This window comes from Chrysochloris asiatica, unplaced genomic scaffold, assembly GCF_000296735.1.
Source record: "Chrysochloris asiatica unplaced genomic scaffold, ChrAsi1.0 scaffold00116, whole genome shotgun sequence".
Lineage (NCBI taxonomy): Eukaryota > Metazoa > Chordata > Mammalia > Afrosoricida > Chrysochloridae > Chrysochloris > Chrysochloris asiatica.
Genome location: NW_006408634.1, coordinates 8,101,069 through 8,118,134, shown reverse-complemented (window position 1 = coordinate 8,118,134; position 17,066 = coordinate 8,101,069). Strand labels below are relative to the sequence as shown.

The 17,066-nt window shown below is 43.3% G+C and overlaps 1 pseudogene; it reads right to left on the bottom strand.

Moving 5' to 3' along the window:
- LOC102839354 overlaps window positions 1-13,739 on the bottom strand; it is an 18,271-nt pseudogene extending 4,532 nt beyond the window's left edge.
- Between the last annotated feature and the right edge of the window lie 3,327 nt (window positions 13,740-17,066).

Here is a 17,066-nt window from a genome sequence, read left to right as displayed (position 1 = left end):
AGGGTCAGAGAAAAAGAGGAAGACCCCCAACGAGATGGATTGGCCAAGTGGCAGCATCGATGGACTCAAGCGTGGCAACAGTAGTGAGGTTGACTCAGGATCAGGCAGTGTTTCGTTCTGCTGTGCATAAGGTCGCTATGAGTCGGTACCGACTTGATGGCACCTAACAACAACAACAACAAGTGGGTTTGAACTATCAATCTTTTGGTTAGCAGCTCAAAGCTTAGCCTCTGTGCCACCAGGGGACCCTCTTTAATGATTACCAGATGTAGCACACTGGACCGCTGAGTCGGTTTGAACTTCAAGGACGGCGGTTCAAACTCACCAGCCACTCCTTGGAAACCCTATACGGGTCCCCTATGAGTCGGAATGGCTAGATGGTTTTTAACAAACAACAACAAAGAAAAATCAACAAAAATTTAAAAACAATTTCAACTGTTAGACTTTTTTTGGAATCCTTCCAAATCAAGTACCTGACAGAAAATAACTTAAATATAGTGCGGGTTTTTTTTTTTTTGTTTTTACTAGTGTCATACTGACGTGCCCAAAGTGGGCAGATGGAAGTTGTGGGTGGTTCAGGGGCCCGGCACCAGACCGGGAGAAACAGAGATGCCCAGATGACTGTTTTGATGACTTACGGCCACCAGGGGGCGCTCATACACCACCGCTCCGGACTCGGGTAACCGATACTGAACAGCTTTCAGCTGCGCTTCCAGACTAACACCAGGAAGAAAGGTCTGGTGAAAACCTATGGATCACAATGGTCAGATTCCGTTATGCATGGAGTCGGGGGTCAATTCAACAGCATGAGTCGGGGGGTCAACGCAACAGCAGTTAACAGCATCACCATTAGTGAAAACAGTTGTAATGTTACCTCTGTGTCTTTCCCATACTTTCTCCCACTTGAAGATGACGGGTCTCTCCCCATCCTACCTTGAGACATCCCTGCGTGCAACTAGCAAGTATGAGTGGCCATAGGAGGCCGGAGTTCCAGGCCCTCTCTTTTGGTTCTCTTCCCGGTAGCTCCCTAGGTGTGGAGCTGCGGTGCATGAGCGCCCTCTGGTGGCTGTGGGGAGAATCACACAAGCCATCTTGGTCTTATCTGAAATGGAGCCCACTATACTTGGATGATCGCTTGCTAGTTAAGACCCCAATCACTATGCAGAGAACTATACTTACAACATTTTAAAACAAGTTGAGAAACGAACATCACTAAGCTAATTAAGATGCCTTTTGTATTGTGTGAAGAGCTGCAATATTTACAGAATCAGTCACATCTCCCTTGGAGCAACTAGTGGGTTTGAACCATGGACCTTTCAGTTAGCAGACCAATGCTTATCCCATTGTGCCACCAGGACTCCTCTGTCAAGGATTTGTTGTTGCTAAGGGCTGTCGAGTCAGTAGTCACCCGATATGGGGTTTCCGAGGAGCGCCTGGTAAGTTGGAGCCGTTCACCTTGCGATCAAGGTCACACATACAGGACTAGGAACCAGAATAAGACTCTATGGCAAACAGTCACAGAAGAATGCTGGTGGTTGGAACAAAGCATTAGAAGAAGTGGAAAAGGACTAGATTCTGGATAAATTTCAATACTAAAGTCCATAGAAATGTCTGCAAGATTGGAGATACTCTGGATGAGAAGGGAGTTGAGAATATCTCTATTGTGACCCATGGAATCAGGTAGATGATCTGACAATAGAATCCCCAGATGGTGCAAATGGTTAACACACTTGGCTGCTAACTGAAAGGTCAGAGGTTCAAGTCCATCTAAAGGTGCCTTGAAAGAAAGATCTGGTGATCTGCTTCCAAAACAAGCAGTCATTGAGAGAAAAAAGAAGAAGAAAAAAGATGACAGGATAAAGCAGATTAAAAGAGGAAAAACCAAGCTTGTTTTGATGATCCATAATTTATGGATATAGGAGTTTGAGTGGCGCACTGGTCTAGCATTCAGTGGCTGGCTGCAAGGTTGGTGGTTTGAATCTACCAGCCGCTCTGAGGAAGAACGATTTACTGCCTTGGGATCCATGGGGAGGGGGCTCCTACTCCCTCCTATTGGGCTGCTATGAGTAAGAAGGGACTCAGGGACAGTGGGTTTGGCGTTTTGATTTTATGAATGTGGAAAACCAAGTTGGAATAGGTTAAGTCAGTTGACCAAATTCAAACCCAGGAGTTTCTGACCCCTAAATGCCCATCCCCTTTCTCATCAATACTTTTCAGTGTGCTAGTGAACGATAACATCTCTGGTCCTCTCTTTGTCATCACTTTGATGACAAAAGATTTGATTGGTCTTTTCGATTGCCTCATATGCACGCCAAAGCTGATGTCTTAGGCTGGATTTGGTGGAGGAGCAAAACCAGTGAAGCATATATGTAAAGATAGATATAGATAGATAGATAGATAGATAGATAGATAGATAGATAGATAGATAGATAGATAGATAGGTAGGTAGTTGTTAAGTGCCGTCAAGTCGGTTCCGACCCATAGTGACCCTGTATAGGGTTTCTAAGGAGCAGCTGGTGAGCTTGAATGGCTGACCTTGCAGCTCAAACGGCTTTGCAGTCTGGTACATTAATCTACAGCATAACACCAGGACGATAGATAGATAGATAGATAGATAGATAGATAGATAGATAGATAGATGGACGGCCAGATGGATGGATAGATTTATTTCAAGGAAATGGCTCTCACAACTGTGGAGACTGGTAAGTCTCAAACCCAAGGGTCAGATGGCAGGCTAGAGGCTTCTCTTAAATCATGTGGTTGCAGGGGCTGATGAACCCAAATATGAAGGTCCAGTGACAGGCTGAAGGTTTCTGATGTCCTAAGAAACTGAGTCCCACATATCCCCTCTCTGCTGACATCGTTACCAATAAACAAATGAAACCCACTGTGTTGAGTCGATTCTGACTCACAGAGACTTTATAAGACAGAGTAGGACTGCTTCCTATAAGGGGTTCTGAGGCTGTAAACCTTTACAGAAGCCAACTGCTTTATCTTTCTCTCTTAGCATGACTGGTGGGTTAAAACAGTCAAATTTTCAATTAGCCATCCGATGCTTAACTCATTGCAGGACCATGGCTGCTTCATTGTCTGTTTCCCTCTAAGCAGTGGTATTCATTTGACCTGGATTCATAATCCACTTCCAAGGAAGCAGCAGTCAAGAAATTAAACCATGTATTTGCATTAGGCAAATGTACTGCAAAAGGCCTCTTAAAAGTGTTTAAAAGCGAAGGTGACACTTTGAGGATTAAGGTGCTCCTGACCCAAGCCATGGTGTTTTCAGTCTCCTCCTATGCATGTGAACTCTGGACAATGAATAAGGAGGACCAGAGAAGAACTGATGCTTTTGTGATGTTGTCAAAGGCCATGAGCTGCCAGAACAAATCAATTTGTCTTAGAAGAAGTACAACCAGAATGCTCCTTAGACGCATGGATGGTGAGACTTTTGTCTCATGTACTTTGGACATGTTATCAGGATGGACCAGTCCCTGGAGGAGGACATTATGCTTGGTAAAGAGGAGGGTCAGTGAAAAAGAGGAAATCCTTCAATGAGATGGACCGACAGCATGGTGGCACCAATGGATTCAAGCAGAAGACGGCACAGAACGGGGCAGTGTTCTGTTCTGTTGGACATGGGGTTGTTATGAGTTTAAGAATACTAGAGGGCACCAAGTTGGACTCAGCAATCCACAAGATTTGTGACCTGGGGCAAGTTTTATCTTTCATCCCCAGTCCTCAGAGACATCATGGTATTTCGTCAAGATATTTGGTTCTAAAAATGATTTTTATTTCAGTTGGTCCAGTGCTTGGGGCATAATGACACAGGTGAGCAAGAGAGGGGAAGAGTGGTTTCTTTGAGGTTACATCAGAGGATAAAGTGTCCCTTTCAGAGTGTCCTGGTCATGCCTTTAGAGTGCAGTGTGGGGTGACCATGCCTGGCCAACTCTGACCATATTTATCACTCTGACCCCAACTTTGTCAGTATTCAAGGATCTAACCTTGCATTATCTTTGGAAGTCTTTACATTTAAATTAAGAGCACTAGCGGAAGTATCCCCTGAGATCTCAAATGGGGTGTCCGAACATTTGGGAGATCTGATATGGAATCTTAGAAAGAAAAAGTAACTTTCCAAAGTCACTTGGCTAGTGACAGAAATGATGTAAGTTCTGCCTTTGGGGTTAGTATGACCTTCTCTTTTACACAGCTAGACTAATTTCATCCTCCCCTCCTCTCCAGCTGCCAGTGAGTTGATTTCTTTCTACTCATGGCAACCCCCTGGGTTTCCATTGGGCTTTTCAAGGATTTTTGACGATTGCCATTTTAAAGAGTGTGAAGTGGTATCTCATTGTGGTTTCGCTTTGCAGTAAATGGCTAATGAGAAGGACTCTGGGTGGTGCAGTTGATTAAGCAGCAGGCTGCTAAATTAAAGGTTGTGGGTTTGAATTTACCAGCCACTCCACCAGGGGGAAAAGGAGACAGTCTATAAAGACTTGCAGTCTTGGGGACCCCATGGAACAGTTCTATTCTGACGTAGAGTCGCTATGATTCAGAATTGACTGCAGGACAGCAGGTTGGTGCTATGACGCATGCTGGGAATGACAGACCATTGCCATGGGGCCTATTCCAACTCATGGTGACCCTACAGGACAGCACTTAGCCATCGTGCCACCAGGGCCCTTGGAATGGCACATACTTTTATACTAAAAAAAATTTATTGTTAATCTGAAATTCAAATTCAACTTCCTTTCTTCTTGTGTCCTTTCTTTTTGTTCCTCTGTTCCTCTCTTTTTTTCTCCCTCTCTCCTTCCTTCCTTTCCTTGTTGATTTTGTTTTTGTTGTTGATTTGTGACTTCGGAGACCCTGCACGCTACAGAATAGAAACGTCCCATTGGTTGTTCTTGGCTGCAATCTTCACCACGGTGCCACTGGGTAGATTTGAACTGTCAACCTTTTGGTTACCTCCTGTGTCCCGTCAAGTGGATTTCGACTCATAACAACCCTCTAGGACAGAGTAGAAGTGCTTCCTGGGGTTTCCAAGGCTGTCAAGCTTTATGGAAGCAGATGGCTACATCGAACCAACAACATGTCAATCAGCCAGCCCAGTGTAAGCATTGTACCTTACTAAGAAAGATTTTCCTGAGATTGAAAGTCTCGGGGAACAACAAAAAAAAAGTCACCGATGAGGCGAGGGAGAGTGGAGTAGGAGGGCAGGAACGGGAGGGTATAAAACTGCAAGCAGTGTTGTTGCACGCTTGCTGACTGGAGGCACTCAGAGCTCATGGGAAATCTAGAAGGCTGGGTGTCCCTGGCTCTCTGCCTGTATGGAGTGAACTCAGGTAAGGCATCAGGTGGGCAAGAGAAGGGGGCAGGAGATGGCAGAGGAACAAGGGAAGACCTAGGAGGCAGAGCTTGTTGGAGAATGAGGCAGAAAAGAAACCCAGTCCACTGTATATGATATCGTTCCAAGATAGAGCGGGATTGGTACCCATTAGGAAACTTGGAAAAACCTGGCTTCCAATCCTGGTTCTTCATCTTGCTGGTTGGATGAACACGAGCAAGTTCTGTGAGACCTGAAATAGACGGAACCCATTTAAAGCAGAAACCTGGCAGAGAAGGAAATTGTAAATATTCCCAGTGACCGAAGGAGAGAGAGAAAATCGGCCAGATTGCACCTCGACCTGGAAAATCAAGGCAATCCCGTTCAGGTCTGGCTCTCATAGTCTTTCGTTGTGCCTCAGTCTTTTCATCTATATAATGGTAACAATAATCTTTGGGACTAGGGGAAGCTTGTCATGAATTGTTTTGGAAAATTCTCCAAGGTGTGTAGTTAAGTGTGTTGGATACCACAAGGGGTGACTTTAACAAACAGAACTTTACTTTCTCACAGTTTAAGAGGCTAGAAGTTCGAATTTAGGGTGCCGTCTCTAGGGGAGGGTGCTTGTCTACTCTGAGGGTCTGCTTCTTGGTGATCTTCATTTGGTTTGGCAGCTCTCTTCCCCCATCTCTGCTTACTTCTGCCTTTGGGAGCCCTGGTGGTAAAGCGGGGAAGCACTGGGCTAACTGAAATGTCAGCAGCTCGAAACCATCAGTCGCTCTGAGTGAGAAAGATGTGTCAGTCTGTCTCTACAAAGAAACCCTATGGAGCGGTTCTATCCTGTTCTACAGGGTCTGTATAAATTGGAACAAACTCCAGGCAGTGGGTTTGATTTTTTGGTGAAGCCCTGGTTTCACAACATTAATTTCGGTTACTAGTTCCAATCCACTCAGTGATTCTGTTGAAGAAAGACCGGTAAAGATCACAGCCTAGGAAACCCTATAGGGCAGTTTTACTTTGTCACATAGGGTTGCTTTGAGTCCATGGATGATACAAGAATGTCTGGAGTCAGACCTGCCTGGGAGCAGGGGCAGATCTAAGGTGAGTAAGGTATGACACGTGCCCTAGGGGGCGCCACTGAGCAGTTTCTATGAGCCATTTTTAGCTTCCACGGCCAGCTCTGAGAGATCATTCAGCAAAATCGTATTCAAAAGCCTCCATGGGTTAAGTAAGGAGCCCTGGTGGCTCAGTGGGTTACGCTGTGGGCTGCTAACCAAAAGGTTTGTGATTCAAACCCACCACTGAGGGAGAAAGACGAGGCTATCTTGAATCGGGCTGCGAACCTTAAGGTCAGCGGTTCAAAACTACCAGCTGCTCCGCGGGAGAAAGATGAGGCTTTCTACTCCCGTAAGGATTTACACCCTCGTAAACCCTGTACAGGGTCGCTATGGGTCGGAACCGACTCGAAGGCACTTAATAATAATAATAATAATATCTGCTCCCATAAAGATTTACAGCCTCAGAGAGCCAAGGAACAGTTCTACTCGGTCCCATGGGGTCGCTGTGAGGCGGAATGGACTCGGTGGTGGTGGTGGTTGGGGATTTGTTTGGATGGATGTGATCTTGCTCTGCTGAGTGTAGAAAGAAAAGGAACTGAAAACAATGCCTTTAATAAGCCCATCAGAACTTAATTTTCATCAGTGAAAGCACAGAAGGTGCCACTGGCTTTTTCCTGGTGTGCCCTCATGTGTGAAGTAAGAGATTCACAGGCCTGAGTGATCCTTTTCAGTGGATACAGTTGTGGCGCTGTAAGATAAAGCGCTGGACGGCAAGGTCGGTGGCTGAAATTTACCAGCCGCTCCCGGGAAACCCTATCCAGGGCCACTGTGAATCCGAAAGTACTTGATGGCACTTAACAACAACATAATGTCAAAGTTTCAAAAAGATGGGTGTCAGGTGCTTAGATAGGGGTGCGATTTCAGTGCTTGCCATAGGCTCTGTTTTCACTGACATTCCTCTGGTGGTGTGGCCATCCCTGTTCTGCGAAAATCTCTCCCTGATCTTTCACCTGGAAAGTGGGAAAGTTGTGAAGATCAAAGGCAGGAGAGATGAAAGGTTATAAATATTATTAGCCCTGGTGTTGGCAAAGTGGGGGCACTATCACTGGGAAAAGCATAAACGAACCTGATGGGGGATGTTGACATTTTGCTGTTGTCCTAAAAACACAAGAGTAAGTAAAAGGCATTGTTATTAAGGGTTCAAGTTCATCCATGCACAGATTTATTACCAAAAAGACATGTCTAAGCATGTCTCTGTAATCAGTGGATGGCTGCAGACAAGTTCTCTAACACATATCTTAGCCCTCCTGAAGGTCCCATCAGAAAAATGGTTTCTGAGGGGATCTGCTGAACCAGCTACATTCAAGGCACAGAGGTCAGCTCAGAAGGTTATTTTAGCTGTTGTTATTAGATGCCATTGAGTCGATATCAACTTATAGAGAATCTGACTCATGTGTACAACAGAACAAAACACTGTCTGGTCCTGTGCCAACCTCAAAATCGGTGCTATGTTTGAGCCCATTGCGGCTGCCACTGTGTCGATCCATCTTGTTGGGGTCTTCCTCTTTTATTCTGACCTTCCACTTTACCAAACATGATATCCTTCTTCAAAGGCTGGTCCCTCCTGATAATACATCCCAAGTGTGAGAGATGTAGTCTGGTCAACCTTGCTCCCAAGGAACATTCTGGTTATACTTCCAACCCAGATTGCTTTGTTCTTTTGGCAGTCCTTGATACTTTTAATATTCTCCTCCAACACCATAACTGCAATGCATCATCAATTGTTCGATGATCTTCCTTATTCACTGTCCAACTCTTATATGCATATAAGGTTATTGCAAACACCATGGCTTAGGTCAGGTATACCTTAGTCCTCAGACTGACGTCTTTGCTCTTGAACATTTTAAAGAGGTCTTGGACAGCAGATTTGCCCCATGCAATAATGCATTGTTTGATTTCTTGAATGCTGCTTCCATGAGTGTTGATGGGTTTGGAGCAAAATATCCATGGTGTAGCTTCCAGAATCGCATCAACACACAAGTCACCACAGTACGACAAAGTGACAGAGGAGTGGTGGCAGAAGGTTATAGTGACTGGTTTTTGGGTTCCCAAAGGTGTCATCTTGATAGGTTTTCTCAAAGGACACAGGACAATCGCAGGGGGTCATTATGAGGACATTTGAAGAAAATGGAAAACGGCATTGATGAGAAAAGGCCAGCAAAGTTGTGCTGAGGAAACTTCCCCCCATCACTACAATGCGTCTGCGCATTCCTTGAGGATCACAAGGGCTGTCCTATGAGAATGTCCGTGGGTAACCTTATCCCAGTTATCCTATGCTGTGATCTTGCCTATGGGTCAGAATGGACAACAGAAACCAATAACAGCAGCGGCAATTTATGGATCTAAAATTCAAAAATCTAAAATTTATCTGATTTTCTCTTTCAGAATTGATTGCTCATTTACACCCTCCAGTTCAAGGTAGGAAGGCATCTGTTTATTTGTCGGCATCTCAGACGTTAACCAAGACCTATTCAACAATATCCTATTCCTGAATATTTCTTCCCTTTTCTGCTACTTTACTCTTTCCTTTACAGACCTTTCTTGCTCATGCTTACATTTTCATTGTGCAAACATTCTCACCATCCTTTGCCAAATTGTTCCAGCACCACCAACTTAAACTCACTGCCTCTATGCTTCTCCTCTAAACTTTCGAGTTGCCAACTTGATCTCACACAGATATTTCTTTGAAAGAGCACAATGCTCAATCAAGGCAGTCATACACTTTCTTAAGAATATGCCAAGACTCCGTTCACTTTCACCCTTTCAAGAGAATCTTGCTCTAATTCTTTCTTACTAATTTGTACTCCTTCCTCTCCAAGAAAAGCAATCTCTTCTCTATTGGAACTAAATTCTGTAGTATGGAATTTGTTGTTATTTTTAGAAGCTCTATCGGAGTATAATCTACATGCCATGAAATGTGACTATTTTAATTGTACAGTTCATGTTTTTTAGTAAATTCAAATTTTAGAACATTTCTGTTACCCCCAAAAGATCCCTCGTGTCCACTCTATGTTCTCACTACAAGCCCCAGGCAACCATGAATCTACTTGTTGTCTCTATAGATTTGTCTTTTCTGGATATTTTATATAAACAGAATCATACATGCCATCTTTTGCATCTGTTTATAAAGTTAAAAAGTTAATTATGAGAGAAATATGTGCTCATCATAAGCAGCTTTTCCTCTAAAGGTGGGAGATACAGTCAAGTTAGTGATAAAGGAACTTTGGTTACAAATCTGTTGATTGACTAGTTTTTAAATTTGGCTAAAATATACACATTTATACACCATTTTAACAGTTTCTGTATGTATAACTCAGTGACGCTGATTACATTCTTCAGGTTGTGCCAACATCATATTTCCATACTATTCTTCTCTGAATTATCCCGCCACCGTGACTTAAACTTGCAGCCTTTAAGTTGGTCATTTAACCTTTGGAGTTGCCATCGTCAATTTGATCTCACAGAGACAATTGTTTGAAGGAGCACAATACTGAGATCGTCAAACTTATTAAGATGAACAGTGTTTTTTATTCACCGAAGACACCAGGGGATAGTTTAGGATTGAAAATTTAAAGACCATTTCAGAGGTTTGAGTGATTTTAAGACATTTAAATCACCAATTGCTTGCTTTGAGTTGAACCCCCTAGATTGGAGTTGGTCCCCACCAGCCTCTTTGTTTCGGAGTCAAAAAGAAGGCAGTTTCATTATTGTGTCTATGATTTGTTGAGTGCATGGGCTCAAGCATGGCAACAATTGTGAGTTTGGCCCAGGATCGGGCAGTGCTTCGTTCTGTTGTCACTATAAGTCGGTACCAACTCAATGGCACCTAACAACAATAAACCAAAGCTGAGTGGTCAACAGAATAGGGTCAGGTTCTGGAGATCAAAGCTAGCCTTAGAAGGAAACAGAGTAAGCAGGAACCTCGCTGGGTGATGTGAATGGTTACCATACTCATCTACTAACTGAAAGGTTGGAGGTTTGATTCCACCCAGAGACACCTCAGAAGAAAGCCTGGTGATCTGCTTTAAAAAACCAACCATTGAAAACGTCATAGAGCTCAAGGAATGAGGATGACCAAGCCACACAAAACACAGCCTCCACTACCCTGAGACCAGAAGAACTAGATGGTGCCCGACTCCCACTACTGACTGCTCTGATAAGGACCACAGAAGGTCCTGGACAGAATGAGAGAATAAATGTAAAATGAAAATTTAAATAATTTTTTAAAATCATAAAAAAGACCAAATGTACTGATCAGACAGAGACTGGTGGAACCCCATAGACTGTGTCCCTTATACACTCTTCAAACCTGGACCTAAACCCACTCCCAGAGATCACCTTTCAGCCAAACAACAGACAGGCCTATAAGGTGACCTATGTGTACTCCACAGAATAATCAACTCTAGGAGACCAAAAGGACAGCGTTTATCCAAAAACAAAGCTCGTACATCAGGAAGGGGCAGGAAAGAAGGACAGATGAATAGAAACAGGAAATGCAGGGAGGAAGTAGGAAGAGCGCCATTCCATTGTGGGAATTGCAACTAATGTCACCAAACAAAATGTACATACATATTTAAATGGGAAGCTAATTCTCTCTGCAAACTGTTACCCACACCAATAATAATAATAATAATAAAAACCCTATGGAGCACACTTCTACTCTTATATGGGTCAGAACCTGCTTGGGAAAATCTGGTGTAGGGGTTGAGCCTGTGGGTCTAGCTCTGAATGGAATTTATGTGGTCATTTCTGATGAATGGGGAAGACTTTGAGCAAGTAGTTGCATATTAAATAAATATGAGGGAAGGGAAGCCATAAAGAAGTTCAATATTCAATACAAGTGGTTCTAACCTAGTCTGGGTGTTCAGGAAAGTTCCATGGAAATTCATATTTAATGAACATAAAAAGGTCAAGGGGATGTGGAGTTCTTTGCCAAGCAATATGGACCATGTCTCCAGATCTCTCAGGCAAGAAAGATGGTGGCACATTTGAGGTACTTCAAGATTTGAATATAAAGAACCCAGAGAAAACAGAGAGAAGTGGTCCAATATTAAGAACTAGATCAAGAAAAGCATCAACAGCCATTTCAAAGTTGTTTGCCTTATCCAAAGAGCAATGGAGTCCTGGTGTGATGCTGTAGGATAAGCACTGGACTGCAAGGTTGGTTTGAATCACGAGGGCTGCAGTTCAAACTCACCAGCCACTCCTTGGAAACCCTGTATAGGGTTGCTATGAGTTGGAAATGACTTGATGGTACTTAGCAACAACATCAATGAGGACAATGGTAAGGGGCCCTTGTGATGCTGTAGAATAAGTGCTGGACTGCTAACCACAAGGTCAGCAGTTCAAACCCACCAGCTGCTCCTCAAGATAGAGAGGAGGCTTTCTGCTCTGGTCAAGATTTACAGCCTTGGAAACCTTATACAGGGTCACTATGAGTCAGAATTGGTTTGATGACAGTGGTTTGGGCTGGGTTTTTAAGGGCAATGGTAGGAGCCATGGTGGCATAGTAGGTTAAGCGTTGGAGTACTAATTGCAAGAGATACGGTTCAAACCCACCAGCTGCTTCTGGGGAGAAAGATGAGACTGTTTGCTCTCATAAAGATTTACAGTCTCAGAAAACCTAAGCAGCAGTTCTTCTGTCCTGTAGGGTCGCTCTGAGTCTGAACTGACTTGACAGCAGTGGCGAGAACAATAATCAGGAGCCATGGTAGTGCAGCAGTTAAGCACTCAGCAGCTACCTGGAAGGTTGGTGGTTCAAACCCACCCAGCAACTTGACAGGAGAAAGATCTGGTGCTCTACTCCTATGCCGATGACAGCCTAGAAACCCCTGTGGGACTGTTCTCCTGTTACAAGGTCTCACTATGAAGCAATACTGCACAGGGTTTCCAAGGAGCATCTGGTGGGTGGATTTGAACTGTCGACCTTGTGGTTCACAGCCCAATGCTTATCCTGCAGCACCATACTAGGAGTCCTCTTCAATATAGTAAAACATAAAAAAGATGACAAGAAGATTCCATGTGCACAGTAATAGTTAAACATAGACCAGAAAAGGCCATTCTTATTTTAATAGTTTATCTTTTCATATACATCACCATTCCCCTATGCTTCATTGTCTAATTTAGAAACAAGGGATATATTATAAACTCCTAAAAGGCAAAACTGGCCTTGCCATTTCCCTGGTTAAGATATTTTAAGGGCTGTCTAGTGTCTAAAAATTGTTTTCAGTTTTATTTTAACAGATATACAAGAAATTATACATAATAAAAGAGTACAATTTAATGAATTTTGGTATGCATATGTAGTGCTGTGGGTTAATGCTCTGGTTTGTTTGAACCACAAGGTCAATGGTTCAAGTTCACCAGCCACTGTCTGGAAACCCTGTACAGGGTTGCAATGGGTTGGAACCTACTCCACTACTTCACAGCACTTAAAAACAATAATAACATACTCGAGAAATCACCACTACAATGAAGACAATAAAGATATTTATCGCCTCCAAAAAAAAAAAGATTTACAGCCTCAGAAACCCTGTGCAGAGTTTAACAACAACAACAACAATGGAACTTAACAAAAACAACATCGTGTATTCAACATTCTTCAGCAACACTGCCATTCAAAGGTCTTCCTTTTTCATCATCCAGCTTTTGCACATATATGAAGTGACTGGAAAGACCATGGCTTGGGTCAGGCATGCCTTAGTCATCCAAGTGTCCACTTAGTCATCAAAACTCCATTTATATGAAATGTCCAGGAGAGGTACATCCACAGAGACAGACAGTAGATTAGTGGTTGCCACCTGCTTGGGGGAGTGGATGGATGGAACATGGTCACTTAACATGGGTACAGGGTTTCCCTTTGGGGGTGATGCAAATGTTGTGGGAATAGTTAGAGGTGATAGTTGTGCACAAATTGCAAATGTACTAAAGTTCACATAATTGTACACTTTGAAAATGGTTCATTTCATTTGATGTGAATTTGACCTCAAAAATGCATCTATATTAAAAGGAACTTAGAAACTCCAGGCTGTTTCCAGCTCTGGGATGAAATAAGGTGTCTTTTGTGAGACCGAGGACATGCAGACGGGGTGGGGGAGGAAAGGGTGAGCATACATGATACCGATCATCCCAGTGACAAAGTCAAATCACATGTATTCTCTTTTCCAGAATTTCTAAATGGTACCTGCATCTTTCCATTTGTCTATGGGGACACAATCTACTACAACTGCATCTCGGTCCACAGTGACTATGCCTGGTGTTCTCTTGATGGTAATTTCAAAGGCAGGTGGAGGTACTGCACGGGACATGGTGAGTTTCTCTGGGACATCTTAGGCTGGACTCTGTAGAGAAGAAAAGCCAGTGACGCTCATGTGAATGTGTATGTGTGTGCACGTGTACACACACATAGGCATGCTGGTGGCGCAGTTGGGCTGCTAACTGAAAGTTCAGTAGTTCTAATCCACCAGATGCTCCTTGGGAGAAACAGTATTTTAACTGTTTCAACAACAGTCCTCTATTGTAGGAAAAGCTTATGTTATTAGATCAGCAATAAGCAATCCTAAAACGGACTGTGATTAGGGTTCCCTTTCTGCCCTCCTTTCTCTGCAGATCCCCCCATGTGTACCTTCCCCTTCATCTTTAGGCATAGAGTCTTCTACAATTGCACCAAGAAAGGCTATATTTTGAATCGGAGTTGGTGTTCATTGACAGAAAACTACAATAGAGATGGGAAATGGAAGCAATGTTCCCCTCACAAGTAAGGTGGCTGGGAAGGAAGTAGTCAGGGTTTTAACAGATCTTTAAGTAGGGAACCCTTTGCATTAGTATAATGGGGAATCTTGAGGTCTTGGTGTGACACTGTAGGATAAGCAATGGACTGCTAACCATAAAGTCAGTGGTTCAAACCCACCAGCCACTCCTTGGAAGCCCTATGTAGGGTCTTTATGAGTTGGAACTGACTAGATGGCATTTAGCAACAAGTAGGGAACCCTTTGTTATAGTGTTAGCGTAGCAGGAAGCTTGGGGGTTTAGGTATCGGGCGATAGCTTAGCTCAGAAATCTGCCAACATTTTCTGCGAAGACCCAGTTAGTCAATAGTTCAGACTTTTATGGGCCACAGAATCTCTAACATGGTTGTTGTCGTGGGCTGCAAGGTAGATTCTAACTCATGACGACCCCATGTGTTACAGAGTGGAACTGTGCTCCATAGAGGTTTCGTGGCTGCAATTTTATGGAAGCAGATTGCAGAGCAGTTAGGTGGGTTTCAAATGACAAACCTTTGGTTACCTGGGGTTGAGTTATTGACAGACAATAAACCCTCTAGTAAAAGGAGCTCTGGTAGCATAGTGGTTATGAGTCAGGCTGCCAACCTCAAGGTCAGCAGTTCAAAACTACCAGAGGTTCTGTGGGAGAAAGATGAGGCGTTCTGCTCCCATAAAGATTTACAGCCTCAGAAACCCTGTACAGGGTCACTATGGGTTGGAACCAACTCCACGGCACTTACCAACAATCAACAAGGTGGTGGTGGTGGTTATGTGACTCATAGCGACCCTGTCTAGTCTTTAGGGGTAGACCAGCTCTCTCATTGGAGAGTGAAAAGAATGATTTTAATGGAGCCAGACAGATGGTGACATTGACTGTAACCTCTGTTTTCCTCCACAGTATTTAGCTAAGTCTTGGTGTTCTTGAAGAGACAGACATTATAGGATTCATCAGCTGCCTCTCAACAGAGAATCCTGTTCTTTCCAATCCTGATGATCCTGTGCAATAAAACATAATCTCTCTTCCATGTGGATGACTCTTTTTCTAGAAAGAAAGAGAGAGAGAAAGAAAGCGAGAGAGGAAGAAAGAGCGAGAATGACAGTTCTTTAAAGAGGACAATACTCAAGGCAGATATTTTTTACTAATTAAGTTAAACTGTTATTTGGTTTTAAGAAGACTTCAGGAGATATGTTTGGTTTAAAGTTTAGAGGTTATCTCAGGGCAATAGAGTTTCAGGGGCTTATCCAGTCTCCATGGATCCAGAAAGTCTGGATTCCATGAGAATTTTCAGTTCTGTTCTATATTTCCCCCTTTTGATCAGGATTCTTCTATAGAATTTTTTATGAAAACATTCAGTCATGGTAGCTGGGCACCATCTAGTTCTAGTCTCATATCAAAGGAGGCATTTGTTCATGAAGACAATTATGTACACATTCCATATCCTCCCTCCTTTTCCTTACTCTTCTTTTTTTGCTTCAGGTAAATAGAGACCAATTGTGTGCCTTGGATTTCTGATGTGTCTGACTTTTTTTACTTAGTACTATGCATGTGAGTTTCATCTAAATTACTGTATGGTGATATAGTTTTGTTCTCATTGATGAATACTTCTCTACTGTGTGAGCCCACCCAAGTTTACTCATCCATGTTACTCTTGAGTGGTAATAGGCTAGTCTTCATTTGGGACTATTATGAGCAGCATTCTATGCATGTTCTTCTACATGTCCTTGTTGTTGTTGTCAGGTGCCATCGAGTTGGAACCGACTCATAGCGACCCCATGCACAGCAGAACGAAACAATGTTCGATCCTGGGCCAACCTCACTACCGCCGCCACAATTGAGTCCATCAATGATGCCACCTGGCTGATCCATCTCGTTGGGGGTCTTCCTCTTCTTCTCTGACCCTCCACCCTACCCAGCATGACATCGTTCTCCAACGATTGTCGTAGGAGAAAGAAATATTTGGTGGATGTACTAGCATAAGTCAAAAAGTATTGCTACTGGGGCTTCCAGTTCTTATAAACAAAACACATTTAAATATGTCTTTGCCATCAGTGGATGACTGCAGACAAGTTCTTTCAGCAAAACACTTGTTTTAGTGTCCTGGAGGGTGCCTTACGATACAAGAACAAATTCAAACAGTGGCTTCCGAGGGGATCTGCCGGCTTGGTTACATTCAAAGCTCAGCTCACAGGGTTATGGTGACTGGTTTTTGGGACTCCAAAGGAGTCACCTTCATAGATTTTCTTGAAGGACACAGGACAATCATGGGGGCTTATTATGAGAAAGTTTTAAGTAAACTGAAACCTACATGGTCAGAAAAAGTCCAGGAAAATTGTACTGAGGAATTTTTTTTTTTTTCTTTTATTACAGTGCACTGGTTCCTTCCTCAAGGATCCTAAGAGCCGTTTGATGCGAATTTCATGGGAAACCTTACTCCATCAATCCTACAGCCCTGATCTTGTACCCCTTATTTTTGTTCCTCTAATTCAAAGCACATTGAAAAGGAACGCAATTTAAGTCCTTGAGGGTGCCTGATTTTGGCATGATATGAATTGAAGAGTACAGAATTCTTTAAGGGGAAGTAATGGAAACAGAGCCTTCAGGATTGTATGGACCTAGCTAGAGGGTGTGTCAAGAAATATAGCTTCACCTTGATATATTTGCTTACTAAAGGTTTCTAAGATTTTGTTTTGTTGTTGTTGTTAGGTGCCATCGAGTTGGAACCGACTCACAGCGATCTTATATACAGCAGAACGATCCTGGGCCAACCTCACTATAGTTGCCACACTTGAGTCCATCGATGCTGCCACTTGGCCAATCCATCTCATTGGGGGTCTTCCTCTTTTTCTCTGACCTTCCACCTTACCAAACAT